Here is an 18573-nt window from a genome sequence, read left to right as displayed (position 1 = left end):
TTGGGGACTATAGGTAGCCAAAGTGCCCCCTGAATTTTATTTGGTTTTTGAGGAAAGGAAATGGAGCAGTAATTGCCTTATCTTAGTAGACACAGGAAATGTGCCATAAGGTAAGGGATAAAGGAGGGAGGTAAACAAGAAAGGAAGAAAGGGGAAATTGATAATTACATTTTGAGGAAAGGTGCGGCGCATCAGTGGAGCTCCGCTGGTTGCCGTGGTTACAAGCCCACAGCTGTGGCCTCAGAGACATGCAGCTGTGGCCTCAGAGAGACATGGCATGACTCGCTTCCACTAGCCTAGCGCCGCTTTTGCTACAAAATATGTACCACGGCCGTGGGTGATCGCCAGTCCTTAAGACCGTAATCGCTCTGAAAATGTCTAAATTGTAGCCTGTGCCTAAAGAAATTAGCGCAGAGTACGGGCTATGAAAAACACTGGAAATGCACGCGTTTGGCAGCGTTGTCTTTCATATGCCCTGGCCCCGTGCACTGCACCGTATAGAAATGTTTTTCCTCAAGCCTTCAGATATATTGTTACTTTAATGCCTTCAGCAAAAATGTAACCTTCAAGGGCGTTCTCTGTTTCTTTCATTTAGTATTTGATTAGCCTTAGAGATCGAGGCCACTGCAAATATTTTGCTTATGAGCAAGCAGTGGATAAATTTTGAGCTTGGTGCGTCAAATCACAGCGCACACAAACATAAACCGGAAAAGTAAATGGAAAAGAGGCCTGCGGCTGCAAATAAAGAAATGACATTAAAGGGAATGCATTGAAAATTTACGGATATTTAGTGGCATCCAGTCGGCATCCGGTCTTGAAGGCATTAATATCAATGTCTGCCACATGCCATTATGGTGCTGAGAAAGAGTGCATAAAAAATGTTTAGTTTCAGATTAAAACTCTATCGATGATCGATGCGGGGTGAAGCAGCACAAATAGGGACAGTTACTAACTTCCTGTTCAGGATTCAGTACTGACCAGAATAGCATCTGATCAGAAAAGCATATTTTTAGCTGTGCTTATTTGTTTTTATTTGACTAAGGTTTTATCGTTTACCTACCCGAAAAAATCGCTTTGAGGTCAGAGCGCTTCAAAAAATGTCAGTTCAGTTCTTTGAGGATACTCCAATTTCTAAAAGGCTCTAATTTTAGAAAATGCACACTTTGCCAGAGCATGCGGTTCAGATTGAGCAAAGATCGCACCCCAGAAGAATTCAATAGCGGAAAGCCGCTATAAAGAAACAAGCCATGGCTCATATTGATTTTGCTGCTATAAGCAAGCACATTTGGTTTTGTTGCTTTAAATTACCTCTGCTCCACGTGGGAGCGAGACGGTGAGGTCACGTTCCTGTAGCAGCTGTTAAAAAAATCTGTGCTGCACTGCCCACGTACCCTTAAGCGAAAGTTGCCGAGGAATGTGCTGTCCTTACCTAAGAACCACTCTGACAGCCGCCACCTACTTTGTCCAGTCGCTCTTCCGACCGATACCCTTCCGAATTTTCTAAAAACGAATTGCGGTGTTTATTCACAGGAGAAAAAAAAATCAAAGCTCTATGGAGAGAGAATTTCCTGATCCTGAACCCGAATCATCAATTTCTTGCAGGTAATTGGACCTGGCTCATTGTCACCGACTCACTGGCATTTCTGGAGCTTGCCTGGCAGAATTCAAGCTCCGAATTCGAGGCGCGCAGCCGTGGCCTTGGTGATGATCGTGGTGGCACTCCTACTGTTCTTCATGAATCGGTGAACTTAAGCCTCTTGGACAAATACGCTTAGGTGCTACTCCTGGCGGTTGTTTTGCGCAGTATAGGCGACTCTAGACATGTACACCACACTGCCAAATGGAACACAGCCCAGCAGAAAATATCTTGCACTACACACCAATACATACAACCTGCGCAGTCACAGCCGCTCATTGCAGCCACCACGATTTACACGCGAAACTACTTCACAAGACTACTTGCACCTAAAGTACATGCATAGCCCAAGTAGAAAACACCATAGAGCTTCAACACCACCGCTGCATACAGAACAGTGGCGCTGTGCTGTCCTTCAAGACTAAGTGATCAATAAGTGATCTCCACCTTTTCAGTGCATTCTCTGTGGCGCCACTGTTGCTGTACTTCTTGACGGTTGCAAGCCGACATTTTGGGGACCCTCTCACCCCTCTCTCCCCCCACACAGACAAGTGCACAAAGGAAACACAACATCCAGCAGACAACACTATGGGCTAGGTGCCAATGCCCCCTTCCTGTACAATCACCGCAGCAGCCATAATTTTAGCTGCAATGACTACACTCATAAACACACCGCAAGAATAGCTTCAACCACCGCATGGATACCAGCGATTTCCACAGACAAGCAGCCTTACTAACATCATTCCTCTATTAAGAAATTAATGACCACGGTATTTTTTTCTTCAAGCAGTACCCTGTACGCCCACACCACATGCACAAAGGAACACAACAGACGACAGAAAACGTGTGGTAGACCCAATGCATCGACCCTGCACAACCTCAGCAGCAGCAATTCCATCTGCCATGACGACAATGACCACTCCTGCGTCAGGAACGCCGTCATTCCTGCTGTTGTTCATGCACCGGTGATTTTCGCCATTGCAGCGCATTCGCTTAGGCGCACCATGCCTGTTTCTGTCAGCAGTGTGGAGACCCTCTACTCCTATAAAAAGGAGTATCCTCTTAGAAAGCTCAGTTTGCGCCTCGTGACAGGGCGGCCGTGGAATTCTCTGGGTGTATTCGCCGGCACTCCTGTTGTTCCTCATGGGCGAGAAAAACGCCTTTTCAACACATTCACTTGTGTGTCACCGGTTCATGTGCTGTTGCGTGCTGCCTTGTGCCGCACAGGAGAACATAGGCACATAAACTACACTAAAAACGTCACAACAGCAACGCATGAAGAATACAGGCACTGAACACCACAAGATATATGCGTGCGATTCACTACAAGAGTAACGACACCATTCAAAGACAAAATAATGCCAGCTATTACACCCACCACCTAGATATACAAGCCCTCTATTTCCAGCCACATAGATTGGTGCTGCCATGACGACTACACACACAACCACGCCACTATTTCAGCTGTCCCTATCCTACGCGGAAGAGCAATCATTTTAACGTCGTCGAAAATTACGGCATCAATGCTCTTCGCCATGGAAAAGGTGGTCTAAGACCCCGAAAGCTATACGCTCATTACGCGGACGCTCTCTAACCAAACCAAGCACCAACATTACACAAAAATGGAAGCCACCTTGACCCACACGTCACAATCACGATCGAATGTAATGTCCTACAATGAGATCCTCGTGAACGAGAGCAGCAGTACGTGGACGGCCAGTACTAAGAACACGAAACCGCACAAAAGAACCACGACCTTCGGACAACTGGAATCAACAAGGCTAAAGTTAACGTCGAAGTGTCTTGGACGGAAACAACCAGCCGAACGCAGACCATAATGACCTACGAGCAAAACCAAACACCATGAACTGCACTCTCAGTCGAATTTCGGTGGAGGCGAAACCCTAGAGGCTCGTGTACTGTGCGATGTCAGTGCACGTTAAAGAACACTAGGTGGTGGAAATTTCCGGAACACCTCACTACGGCGTTCCTCATAGCGTCTTGAGAGTTCCTTCGGAATGTTAAACTTTCGTGAACCAATCCAATATAAACATTCATTAGTATTGTCGACTCATGCTTTATGGAGAAATGACTTCTGTGTTTGAGACATGCATGATAGAGGAGAGGGGGACGGATGAGGCTAGAAAGATGGTGGGGATAAGATGGCCGTAGCTGTGACGGGACAGGGAGGGATACGAGAGAGCTCTTAGGCCTTCTGTGGACGTGGTGCCGCGGTGCTAGTACATCCCAGCCGCCGAGAAGCACCATGAACCCAGATGATTTCACCTAGCACTACTATCCCAGCTGCAAGGACGAGGACTAACTTTGGAGGCGCAATGGCAAGAATGACATAAGATGGGAAGCACCCTGATCGCGCCCATGGAACTGACGAGGGCGGGTGCACTCTGGACTGTCTCTGCGGCCCTTACGAGCATCACCGCGGCCTGCGATACCAGAGGGAATGCAATGTGGTGAGCTCCTATGCCATCTGGCTTATTTGTGTGTTGCGAGCTAGAGCCTTATGTTTATAGGAATGTGCTCCAATAAGCATGTGTAATGCTGAGGTCACACTCAAGTGGTCTTCCACAATTACTGACAAGGCACGAGTACCATTACTTATCAACACTTAGACATTACAGTCATTACAGTCATCCATTATGATGAAACTGGCTGTCAAGCTTTCCGCTAATAGCATAGTGATACCATAATTCGTCATCTTGTGGGGAGAGTTGCTGACAGGAATACCACGAATTGGCGCACTTTGTTTCCTGACTTGTACATAAGCTCCAGCATCGACACTATGCTTACTGATTCCAGAAAGTGACCCACATGTTATGCACAGTTATCTAAATTTTAATCCACATGTCCAAGCAATGCTTCCTGGATGTGCGCAGAAGCGTTGACTACGATTACGTAATATAATTAGGTGCTGCGTCAAAAAATGCTCCGATATCCTCCAAATTTCCTGGCATGGAAGGCGTATGACGGGTGTTTTGCTAATTGGACATACTGTATAATACTTTCGCATTTAAAAAGATGATCGCAAGCAAGGCTTCTCTGCAGGTTATCGGTGCAGGCTGCCTGCTGGACATCTACCGCGAGCGGCGTCGCCGTTTATCTAGGCGATATCTGCGCATGCGTGAGGAATGTGCAGTGTCCCATCCAGGCAGCGACGGAACTCAGCACCTGCCCTGGCGTCGAGGTCATCCGCATCAACCCAGCTCCTCTTGAGAATGGCGGCCATGCTCCTAGCGATGCTCAGACACAGAACACGACTTGACCCTAACCGAAGCAAGCACAAATGTGGACATCACAACGGAATCAGCAAAAAGATACAGAACAGCCTTCTTCAATACAGCGAAAACTTGCGACACGATCACGAGACGAGAGCAGAGCTTTGACAAGACTTTTACACCAGTGAAGAGAATAATAACAAACGGCCGAAGACAACTTAGTTGACCTTAGACGAGCAGCGGCAATGGAACCCGGAACTCGTTGGCTGCCAACACTGCAGGTAGCGCGAAGCAAGCGGTAACTGAAGCTGCGTCTGTGCCTCGACTCCTCGATACTACCCCCACACCATGGACCTCATCGAAGCCGACCTCTGATGATGATCACTTTGGACGTGGTACCGGTGAGCACGGCATATGTTCTTCGTTTTCGCAAAGCTGAGAAATATCAGCTAAAGACATTGAGATAACGGCAACGTTTTTGGCGATCATCCTTTCACACGCTTGTTTTCTGGCATAGTATAAAAACGCACCCATACAATGCAGAGATAATTTATCATGTTGTAGGAGGGAATGATGGGATGATGGGTTTTGATGGTGAGAATAGCGTGTACGAGCACTACTATTTCATCGATGCTTTTTATAGGTGCATAACACTCGGTAGGATAACACTCGCTTTGGAAGGCTATGCACTCACCACCGATACTTTTTGTCGGGTGTGTCACTGGCCGGTGCTACGCCTAGCGAATGTCGCTAACAGCTGCTGATGTTAGGCAGTCCCTGGTAAGCAACAGTAATTGTTAGAAGTTAAATGTGGTATCTGCGACCCATTGAGTGTTGAGCGAAGAAGTAGCGCCATTTCCGCTCTTTGGCACTTGGCTGTTGTCGGTTCTTTTTTTTTGGAACTAAGGGGCCTTACTGCTGAAAACAGTACAGTATGCGGGGACGAACCGCACAGCGTATTGCCAGTTTTCCTCAGCATATCATAAGAACGTGGTGTTACTCGTACGGCGGAGTCTGTGCAGAATAAGTCTAGAAGGCTTACAAGTCGCCCTGACAGCGCCATGGAACCTGTGCTCAGTTTCTCAATTTGTTGCATTGCGAGATTTTTTCCTGCCCAGCAGTTCCAGTTCAATGCACTCGCGTAGCCTGCATTAAATTTAGCACGTGTTTGAATTTATGACGTCATTATCGAATAACAGTCGAACCGCACTGTAAACTCTGCAGATTGCAGATCCCAAACCAAAGAAGTATTTATGGACACACTTAGAAAAAAATTGACGGACCATTAGAAATGAAGAAATGTGGGAGGCTCTAATGCTCAGCTCAGACCCAGATAAGCAAAAAGAAATCAATCAAGCCCAAGCAGCCAGCCGCCAGGTTCCAATGGATCCTTTCATACTCCGAGACTCTGAGCTTAAAACTTCCCTGAATTTGGTTCAAGAAAAAGTTTTCTCCCCCTCTCTCTCTGAGGCGCGTGGTACTTGGGTTATGATGCAAGGCTTAGCGTAGATATTCTACGTGTTTTTTTTTCGGTGTTCGATAATGCGCCTTTAGGTAGAAGAGGTTGCTGTGTGGTCAGTACATCTCCAAGGTGACCACCATTCTTTTTGCAGGTTTTCTTGCACCTAGGACTACCGAGCAGCACGGCCCAGATCACCTCTGCCGTGGTTTCTAGGATTAGCTTCTGAACGTCCAGACTCATGTCTCCAGATGTCAAGACAAAGGACCTAGGTCCAAGAGCGACACTCCTCCTGTTCTTCATGCTGGCCTTCCAGCCATTTGGCAAGCGGCACTGGTGCTGCTTATCATGCCTGCGGCCTCCAACCTGCGGTCAACCATACACAAACACAAGTGCAATCATCAGAAAAACGAACCATAAGACCACAAACGCAGAAACAAGAACCACACAAACACCATAAAAACATGGCGACCCCAGCAATACACGCAGAACAAAGACTAAAGGAAGCATAAACGAACAAGAGAAAACAAAGGAATATTAAGACATGAAACAATGGTAAAATTCCACAAGCAACAGCACAGCTTTTACCTATCACAACGAGGCAACAGAGAAGACAGCAAATGGTTACAAGTACACCCTACAGAAGAGCCAGGAACACCCTGTGACACAGCGGCTACTAGGAAAGAGGATAATATTAGCGAGACCCTTGTATTTGAGACTCTGGGGGCAGCAAACATCTGCCTCTGTGTCTACGACAAGCTGGAAGAGGAGCAGAATATTCTTGAGACTCAGAGCCACGACATTCCACAAATTAACAATAAGCACTGGAACCAGTGTGACAACCCTAGAGCACAGCAATCTCGACAAACACCAATGCGGGACCCAACGACTGCCAAAAAAGATACTTTAGAAAATAGTCGCCACCTCTACGATTGCAGCTAGGTGTTTTTGCTGCCAAGACATCGAAAAGCAACAAAATATTTGATACCAGTACAATACACTGGCATCGGCAACAGTGGAAAAAATCACCTGGCTCATCAAACAACCTTAGATATACAAACACCACATAAAAATTGCAAACGTCGAGACGACTGCATTCCACAAGCAACTCGAAGACCACTGCTACAGCAAAGAAGTCCCATGTACTGCGAATAGTCATCAATCGCCCTGGTGCGGAGAAGTACAGAGCTGCGATTCCACTCGACAAGGCGGCTTGGTATGTAGACATGCCCCCAGCCTTTTAACAAATGGAAGATATAACAATGATAAATTAAACATGTTTTTCTGAAGGCTCGAGTATGAAGCATATTTATCGTGTGTAGGCTCGTAAAGAACCCGCTTGCTCAGTTTCACTTTTGAGTTGCGTTCACTGCCACAGGAGCTGAGCATACGACTTTTACAAACAAAAAGTACCCTTACGTCATGAAGGTTTTGTCTGTGGAAGACAGGGTTTCATGTTTACCGTGGCAAAATGTCTCCTTTGCCACCCGATGTCATTCGATTTTTTATAAACTGTACTCGCTGTCACATTCCCTGTGTACACCCCTGAGGGTCTAATATAAGAATTATTTAAACCATTTCGACCTGTATTGCACTATAACACATGCTTACCACTTCACCTTTCGTCCGTGACAGGACGAGAAACACTGTAGGAGACGGTCCGAAAATTGTTTATCTTTTGTTCCGGAGGCACCAGAGACGGAAGACCAACCACAGTCGTAGAGACAGTGTAACGACCTGGCATCCACCAAATTTCACAGCAGCCACCACAACTACTGTCGAGCGGAGCCAACACTGAACATCCCGTGGATCCAGTGACAAGCTCTTGGAACAAGACTTCAGACTCTTGCCTCCAAGGTCGCCACATCTCCTCTGGTGAGAACACTGACACCGTTCGCAATTGAAACTGTTAAGCTTATTGTACTTGTTATCAGTATCTCTAACCCCTCGTCGCGCGTGGATCTTCCCAGAAGTGGAAAGCGTGATGCAAACCCAAATCGGAGGACCTCACAAATTATGGTAGTGGCAGCATCGGCACTGTAGGTGCCGAAGAGTTTTCACATAAGGCCTCACTATCACTTGGAGTGGAAATGAGACGTCGTGGCTAGTGATGCCCGAGTGAGCGTGTTAGACGCGATAATCAAGGCGTTGGGGGTCATGATATCAGTTTCTTCCATAGTTGGCAATCTGATTAGTGTGTAAACATTTTTTCTCGTGAGCCAATCTGAAACACGGGGTTTCCAAAATGGTAGGGCTGCAAGATTGGAGCCGCGTACGACATTGCATGGCACGATGAATCCCTGCGCTTCCGCAAAATTGTTTAGCGGGCTCGAATTCATAGTGCGACGGGATGGCCTCGTTACTAGGACGTTTAGTCACTCGCGAGCTGGCTCCGAATGCTGGGCAACACAATCTTAGCTCTTAAAAGACCACAGAAAAGGGTGTTTGAACTTGGCAATAAAATGCTTGCGTCATGTAGAGTACAGGCCACCCAGCATTCATGCCGCGTACGAGAGCGGCAAACTTAAAATACTTTTTTTTAAAACATCCCACCTTCTCGCAACTTGCGGCGACGCGCGCTGTCGGGCTTTCTCGGGCGTCGGACGTCACGTCGTGCAAGCAGCCGGGGGTTATCATTGGTTCGCAGCGCCAGATTCTTTCAGACGTCACTCAGCTACCGTGGCCGCGCGCGCCGGCATCCAGTGGAGCAGGGCCGAGTGGGTGGGGTCTTTATTGTGGACGGCGGGGGAGCGCCGACATTTGGCCTGCGAAAATTGAGGAGAGGAGGTACGGGGAAGACGCGGAAGTTCAAATTTTGAGTGCATCTAGCACAGCTTCCACACAATCTTCCAAGCTTCCCAAGTTTCCATCTAACTAGCTTCCACATAAAAATTCTTGACCCGCCGCGGTGGCTCAGTGGTTAGGGCGCTCGGCTACAGATCCGGAGTTCCCGGGTTCGAACCCGACCGCGGTGGCTGCGTTTTTATGGAGGAAAAACGCTAAGGCGCCCGTGTGCTGTGCGATGTCAGTGCACTTAAAGATCCCCAGGTGGTCGAAATTATTCCGGAGCCCTCCACTACGGCACCTCTCTCTTCCTTTCTTCTTTCACTCCTCCTTTATCACTTCCCTTACGGCGCGGTTCAGGTGTCCAACATTATACGAGACAGATACTATGCCATTTCCTTTCCCCCAAAAAAGCAATTAATATTAATATTATTATTATTATTATTAGCGTGACCTAAGCATGACCTCCAGCGGTCACGGCACACTTCGTGAAGAGTTGGCTAAACTAAGCTACACAGCGAAGTCAAGGGAAAGTATTGAGCGATGCTTATACCGATAGGAAAAAAAACTGCAGTTACGTGCCGCCGAGAGCAGGTGTCATCATGAAATGTACTGCAGCAAAGGATCGTAACGCATTCTAGAATGGCCCATGAAAGGTGGTAGCCGCACACAGGATTTGGCCCATCACTTTGGCGGCTGAATATTCTCCTGCCTCGCTGCGCACTTTTTTTTCTAGCTAGGCACTGCGTATGATCTCTAAGTGCTTTCGTGGCTTGAGGAGCCTCCTCAATCAACATCCGCTTTTTTTTAGATGAATGCGTTCGGCTTTCTTCGTCAGTTTGAGAGCTTACATGCCACCGCATTGAGCAGCTTCTTTTTTTAAAACTGAGCCTTGCGCTAAGTGTCCCACGCTGCTTTCGCGTTTTTATGTGCCAGTGCGCTCGCACAGCGTTCTTCTGGTTTCGACAGGCTTGGCCACCTTCTCATCTTCGTGTGCGGCTACATCAAGCAGCCGTTGGAGTCGCTCCTGCCACTGGAGTTATCCGGCTCGCTAGACGGAACAAATGGGCATACGCGTCTTCTTAACCCACGGCTTTTATACTTCGTAACACGGATGCGCCTACGTACACCACCTTAAACCACCACAAGCCCAAACCTAAAACTTGTCTTTCCAGTCAGTTTCACTTAACACGTTTTAATTGCCTGTCCTTGTCAGGAGCTAAAACGACGTGAGTTTTACAGGGAGTACAACAGGTTTCACCAAACAGTCTTCTTGTGCCACATAACCGGACTTGAAGTTTTCGACTGGCGACAAGTGCCCATCAGTTACTTTAAAGTTACACTGTGTACAAATATTAACTTCCTCAAGCCGATTTAGTAAGTCGAATGCGTGCGTTTTTAGGCCCAAATCCCAGCGACCACACTTCACCGCCATTCACTTTAAAACGATGGCAACCAGTCTTTTCCTCTCAGGACGCCACGAGAAAACGACTCGTGATGGGACGAACTTTAAAGGAAATTTTCTCAGCAATAATTCTGCTTTATGTGCTGTCCGGTGAAATGTCAGCATAACCAAAAACAGCAAAAGTAATAATTTTTCACTCAGGTAAATAATTCCGTGCCGCTGTCTTCACTTTCCCTCTTAATACCACCCAGGAAAAAGGCATTTTAGTAATGTTTAAATAACCTTAACTAGTAGTGAATAGTAGTTGCCGCAATGCGGCCGGAGCTGTCGCTGAGCCGATGATTGACCGCCAGTTACTACTACTACTACGAAAGATATGTGCTTTCCCAGATACCTGTTTGATAGCCATCTGCCTTGTCTTTCCTCCGGAGCCCTCCACTACGGCGTCCCTCATAGCCTGAGTCGCTTTAGGCCGTTTTACCACCATAACCCTAAACCTAAACATTGTCTTTCCAGTCACTTTCTCAGTTTCAAAGTCCTGAAAATAAAGCAGGATGCGGCGTGCATGTGGGCAGCAATCAATGATTCCTTTCCGCACGTCTGCTAAACGTTGTGTGATGTTCAATCGGAGGAGAAAACCTTGGAAAATCATTGTGGTACGTTTTTAATACTGGAATAAATGGGGACCACACTCTTCTATTCTCCCGCTATACTGAACCTGCACTGCCAACTTCGCGCAGGTTTTCCGCCGTGGTTCATTTTCCGGAGCCCTTAACTACGGCGTTCCTCGTAGCCTAAGACGGTTTGGGATGCGAAAGCCCCATAAACCAAACCAATCATTGCTGCATAACCTGTGCTATGAGTTGCGTTCAAGGCGGAGCTCCTGCAGCTTGTAACACTCAGTTGGACCCCTTTTTAACGTGTTGCTCTAGGCGACACCACTTGTGTACTTGCGGCCGGTTGTCATTCGTCGAAATGGCCACCCTATATACACAGAGTGCGCAGAACCAGACAAAAACCCAGCGTACGCGTGCCATCCTCAGCACAAACAATCACATCAACAGCTGACAGGCGGTCACAATTCCCGGAGTCCTTCACGGGTCAGGCCGGTCAGACCTCAGGCTGACCCGAGGTAAACAATGCAATCAGTGAGAGGGACTGGACATAAAAAGTGACTGCGTACGTATATGTGCCTACAGTTGGCAATCGATAGGGTTCGTGGCATTTAGGACCGATTGGGTTGGAGGTGATGCAGGTAGCAGTGTGCGGCAGTCTGTAGCAGGCCCTTAAGCACAATGACTTAGTGGCTGTCGAATTCTGCTGGTGAGCTAAAGGCTGCGGGATCGAAACCTGGGCGTGGGGACCGTCTTAGATGGAGGTGAAATGCAAAAATTTCCATGTGCTGTGAGATGTCGGCGCTTGTGAATCCTTTATCACCAAATTCCCGAAAAACTTACTTATACCGCCGACTTCCTGACCGTCGTGGACAGAGCATCCACACTGTTCGGCGGTCAATCTTAGGTGTTACCTAGCGAAAAGTAACTGAAATAATTTAAAGTAATTGACGTAGTTGTAATGAATGTGCAATTGATATTTACATTTAATTTTGCCCTCGCACGTCAACACAGCAAACGTTTGTTTCCGTTACGCGATTCGACAGATGTGGAAGCGTGGTTCATATCATTCTTCCTCCACTGCTCATTGCATTCTAAATGGCCAGCATGTCAGCCTGGGACAAGGCCACCCGCAAATCACGCAGGCAGTTCGTTGAAGTGAGGAAGGCTGGAGGACACTCAAGAAATCTACGATTTTCGTTCCAACGCTATCAGCTTCTTGATCAATTCAGTCGACGGTGACTAAAGACACTGGATCTTAAAGCGATAGTTTTGTAATCGTGCGGTTATCTTCACTTTTAAGCAGTTCAATCACTACAGTGCTTTCTACCTAATAGTCCAGAAAAACGTTCTTTCCAGACATCCGTGATGGACAGTGCCTTCTGTGTCCTTCCTGATTTTTTGGTCTTTAAGATGTATCAGAGCAAAAAAACAAAACATTGTAAATTTCTGTGGGCAGAAGAAAGTCCTTTGAAATGTTTAGAATAATCGGCAGAGATACTTTGTCGTGTGCTTTTTAGCGATTTTTCTCTACGCTTACTTTGAAGTGCAGATCATTTAGGTTTACAGTGAACACTTCTGTGGAATGTACATTTTGATTTTGTGAATTTTGCATAGTTTCTAAATGAACGCCGCCCCCCTCTCCCATTTTATGCAGGTTGCGCCATAAGTGCCCACATAGTAGCTACCTCTTCTGGTCACGGCTTGAAGACTGCCTCGCCGGCGGCGTCTCTCCGTGTGCCTCCGACGCACTTCTTCACACAGATACGGAATGATCTACATAAGCTGAGGAGGCAAGCTCAATTCTACGCATCGCAACACGGCGGCCGTGTAATTCCTGTGCGTGGTATTTCTGTCAGCACTCCTGTTGTTCTTCATGCTCGGGCAGACGCCTTTTCAACACATTCACCCATGCGGCACCACTCCAGTTCCTGTTGCCAACAGCCAACTACCTGACTACCAAACATAGGCGCCTAAACAACAACTAAACGTGAACAGCAACGAAAAGGAGAAAAACCTGCCAAGCATTCCAACAGACCTACAGACCATTCACTACACAAATAATGGTACCCGTCCCGAAAACATACCTACAGTCCATTCACTACACGCCTTTTCAACACATTCACCCGTGCGGCACCACTCCAGTTCCTGTTGCCAACAGCCAACCATCAGACTTCCAATCATAGGCACCCAAACGACAACTAGAACGTGAACACCAACGAAAAGGAGAAAAATCTGCGAAGAAACCCAACAGACCTACAGCCCTTTCATTGCACGAATAATGATACCCGTCCCGAAAACAGACCTACAGCCCATTCACTACACAATTAACGACACCGTTTCCAGCGCCACCACTGTACAAAAGCTAAAGCCAGCCGCTAGGCACCCACTAAGATATACAACCCATACAGACACAGGTATATCCATCGTAGCTGGCACAACCACGCCCGTAACCACACCACCATTCTAACATCCTGTCAGGCAGAACTACGGCAGGGGAGGCTGTTCTCCTGGAGCAGGCCGCACGCAATTGATTGGCTTTTAATGCGAAATATATGTCCCATTAGCACAAATGCCGCCGTCAGCAGTGAGTCGCCCAACCATGGCACGAAATTCCTCAGTGACGTCAGCATCTGCTCTCATGACATCAGCATAGACCATAAGTTGTGAGGTCTGCAGCAAAGAAGAAAAAACTCCTTCGTCAAGAGCTTCTCTGCACCACCTGATTCCACCAACATGGTGAGTTCATTTTCAATCCCTTATTTTGTGGCGCAAGCTGAAATCTTATTGAGCACTTGAAAAAGAGAGCCTCAGTTCGCGCCTTTGGATGAAGAAGGATTCAGGAAGTCAGCTGTAACGCGAAGACTAGCAAACACAACACTTCGGCGTTACTCTGCATATACTGAATATTTTCTGAACCTAGCCACTGAATGTTGTTGTTAATGTCCTCTTTAATTTCTTATATACAGCATCATGAACATTGTGCAAGCAAAGGAAGAGGCCGTTTGTTTTTCAAGAAAGTTTCGCGTCGGTAATACATGCAGCAAAAAGGCACAGAAATGTAAGGGAGAGTGGGTTTCACGACATGGTAACGAAAGGGGCTGACTTACGCCATTTTGCGATAATTCGTTCGGTGGTGTGTTTGTCATGGGAAAAATCGATATAGGCATATAAAGTACAATGAAATCAAATGCTTGCCACAAGGTGGCCCGAATAGATCTAATACTTGAGAAAATGAATTACCTGTAAACTAAATTATTTGAAAATTAGGTAACTCTGCTTGCTTGATTCAGTGTGCAACGACTCATGCCCTGGTCTCGGAAGTAATTTAGGCCTATTAATGTAGTAATGTAGATTTAGTGATGTAGATTTCAATTTTTGGTTGAACTGTTTTGTAGTTACCACGAAAATAGCACGACAAGCTTAGACGAGCACCGCAGCACAAGCTGTGCTCTCGGGTACTCAAGGCGGGCCCGTCTACATCTCTGTGCCCATAGATTGCACTGTCAGGAAGAGGGAAATTGGCGCTACTGTACTGACACAAATTGTAGCGAGAGAGACTGACTGTGCTTTTTTTTTTGGTAGGCCATGAAGCCCCTACCATACCTGAGCAACGCACTCATGGTGACTGAAACGAGACATGGCATTCGCTTCATGTGCACCGACGACTCGACCCTGGCGTCCACAGCGGCACTTTTCGTGTTCTTCATGCTGGCCGCAGTTTGTCTTCAAGGCCGACTCTGTCGCGGCGCTCCTGCCATTCCTCATGCCGGCAGCCTCGGTAACGTGACTGCACATCAAGGCACATCACCAGAAGCACTAAAACCCTCAATGCCTCGCCAACACTGCAAGACAGACAGCAGAACTATAGACAGACACAGCGGCGTTGGATGGTACGCAAAATACTCCGCAGCACCTTGACGGCAGTACTCTGGGCAATGTGGCTGCATCCTCCCCGCGCAGCATGGGATTCCACTGGACAATTCCCATTTGGCACGGTGAGTTGACACGCTGCCCGCTGATTTGTGAAGCACGAGCTGAAAGGTTATAGCAATTTTCGCAATGACAGTGCCGTTTGCTCGGAGGGGCGTCATGAAGTCAATTCGAAGACCATCAACGCCAGTGTTCACCCATAAATATTACGCTCGGTCAGCCCATCTCCGTTGTATCCTTCGTCATTGCCATTCATAGTGAGGGATGACTGCAGTCTGTGGATTTTGAAATGCGGTAAAAGTTAATTCAGGATCATTTTTGTTAAAGAAAGGAACCTTTTGAGGCCCCTTGGGATGTTTTAGTGGTAACATGACGATCAGCCCTTTTTCCGCAGTTACCGATGCGTAGAGAGTTGAGGTTGCTGCAAGTTACAGGTGGGATTGGCCCTGCAGATTCTGCCGGCAATTGCTCCACCGTAGCGACACTTAGAAGCAGCTCAAGTGCCATATATTTCTAAATAGATGCTGATTTTTCAGCTTATGTTGCATACAGGTTGGGGGTTTCCCACCTGTTCTAGATAGTAGTTGCTCTGCCCTTATTCCTGTGTGCCCTTCCGCACAGGAGTAGCAGCCCACAGGAGTACTTTGTGCATTGGCGGAAAAAGTGTATGCTTCATGTTGTGCATCAAGGTCTCCTTGTTTTATTGCATTTTGCGAGAAAGGGAAAGGAAAAAGCTATTAGTTATATTTGAATATCGCCGTAATGCATTTGGCTGATGCCCTATGCTGTGCTTTCCATAGACATCCAAGTGCCTTGGCATACTATCCTTGCGGCGAATGCCTACATAGTATGAATGCTGTTTGTTTTACCCGTCAGATGTCCGATGGCTGGCTACTGTGATTGATGGCTAGGTGCCTCAAAGAGAATTTACTCCTAGTAGGTTGTTTAACTGATGAAATTTTCATCTCACTTACTGCTACCTAGTGTTTTGGGGCGAAGAACTCATGCTCACGCGGTCATATAGAACGCCGTGAATGTGTGCGAAACTGATTTTTTTTACAGGCTAGCGCATACAAAGCACTCACGAGCGGCCCGCTGGCGTTGAAGTCTGCCGTGGTCATCGTGCGCCGGTACTGATGGGCGCCTGTCCACCGCGAACGTTTCTTCAGACGTCGAGGTAGAAGATAAGCCCAGCGTCACCACGACATGCACCCCGCGTAAGCAGACTTTCCCTCGGTGCTTATGGTGGCATTCCTTCTGTTCTTTACGCTGACGGCCATGTTGTGCGTCTTTCTGACAATTCGTGTGGCGGCGCTGCTGATCTTCCTCATGCTGGCGCCGTGTAGTAATGCGGACACCTCACACTCCCCGCACTCACAAGGAAAGCAGCAGCAAGGCACATTGCACCAAAAATCTTCTTCGACACAGCCACTTTACAAAATGACTACAACAAGCAGCACATAACCATAAGCACAAGGCCAACAGATAATTCTGCCAGCGCCATCAAATGCGCGAACCAGTCACAAAATAACCTATAGCTATGATCACGAAGAGCAGCGTTTCACGAGCGACAGTCACAAAAACATGCCTTCACCAAAGCCCCATACGCAAGCAGCACCGTGAGAGAAAACAGTGTTAACACCAGGGACGTTTACACTCGATACACCCGTCAGCAAAATCACCGCTTCATCTAAAACCGCATTCAGTCGGAACTGCCCAATTCGACAGCCCCCCAGCTACATACCGCGCCAGTACATCACATCCATTGAGGAATCACATGAAACGACTACACCACCGTTACAAGAACTGCATCTAACTCGGCGCAGAACGAAGACACGTGACACGCGAAGTATGTACTTTGAGCGCAGCCAGGCCGACGAAGAAAACGTTCTGCACGGTGGACAGACTTCGCTGTGGCCTTGTCCATTCGTCACCATGGCGTGAGATTACGGAAGACCAAGATAGCGACGTGCAACTGGTGAGCTCCTGTGCTTTCTTGCTTACTAGCCAATTGCGAGCTGACAGTTTATGTACTAAAATGCAGCTTTCGAGCTGCTTAAAAAGATTAATTCCAGAAATCGGTCTGCGTGAGGCGACTGTAGTCGGGGAGAGACAGGTTCTTCAGCTGCTGACAGTGAGAAAGATTCCTCTATAAATTTTTTTCATGGTGGCATGCATATACCGCAATAAGGGTTATTAGAAATGAAGAGGCTAATTGAAACTGTGAAGGTATAGCTGCGCTGTAAATTATATAGATGTAAGCCTTTCATCTGAGGTCAATTCACTGTCAGGTTAACCACTAATAGTAAAGAATATTAAAAAATTGTGATCTTGAGGCGCTACAGGAAGTCACTGTATTTGTTAACTCTCCTTAACCTCTGTAGCTTATGTGACGTAGGGGTTAGTGAAGAAATTTAAGTAGAACTTGACATGATTCAGCGCTATTATTCACTGCACGAGGAGAAAGGGGCCGTACGTTTGAGAAAGTCTTATAGAAGAGCACTGAGTTTGTTGATGCCCAGTGATGCATATACCATAGCACAAAGGCGCGTTTCGTGCTCTACCTCCGCCAAAGCGCGTCCGCTGCTGCTGGGAGTGAATCCCACTACTTTGGTCGGGAAGCACACCCAGGCAGCAAGAGCATCGGCCCATTGTTGAAAATGTGTTGGCAGAGACCGGTCCTACAAAGGACCAGGCTTTGGCGATATATTACCGATGTTAGGCCGATGACCAGGCGCCACTGCCCTGGTCAACATAAAGCGTACTGAAATGGGGTGGCGCTTCGTTTTTGCAGCTCTATAGATCACCTGTGGTGAGGCCTGCAGACTCAGCTGCGGACGGACCTTTGCCAAGCCGTCCGTGTCTATTTCTTGACATCTCCAGAGTGCCAAGGGACTGATGGTCGGTGGACTTATCGGCACTTCTGTTCTTCCTGTTGGCGGCTGTCCGCGCCCCTGGCCGTTCCCCCAAGGTGGCACTGGTGCTGTTCCTCATGCCATTGGTGGCCTCCAGCCTTGCTGCCTGCACCGACACTCACAGCAAGCACGGACATCTGGGAAACTGACCCAACACCTGACAACGCATAATACACACAGTGTTCATATACACAGTGTCCACAACAATACAAGCAGTACAAGTACAGAAACAGCCGAGCCAAAGAGGAAGTGCATCCGAGGAAATTAAGGGACAGGTTTCATCGAATCAGTATCCACAACCACGTTAAACTTCACCCTGGGACACAACGGCGACCACAGCAAACAGCTACAAGTACAGGCTGCGCAAACACCGACACAATCACACCACCTGATGTTAAACATAATAGCACCAGAAAGATTGTAAAGACAGCAAAGACAGCATTAGGGATGCCCACGGAACCCTATTGCACCAACACAAAAGTTCACAAACCTATTTCAAATGTAGGGAAGGATTTCCACCAAAAGAAACAATCCTGCAAAGTTACACATTCCACACTGCGAATGTGACACATACTACACAGTGTACTTAACGTT

Source organism: Amblyomma americanum, chromosome 10 (genome assembly GCF_052857255.1).
Source record: "Amblyomma americanum isolate KBUSLIRL-KWMA chromosome 10, ASM5285725v1, whole genome shotgun sequence".
Taxonomy (NCBI): Eukaryota; Metazoa; Arthropoda; class Arachnida; order Ixodida; family Ixodidae; genus Amblyomma; species Amblyomma americanum.
The sequence above is the reverse complement of the archived record's forward strand: the minus strand, read 5'-3'. Positions refer to the sequence as shown.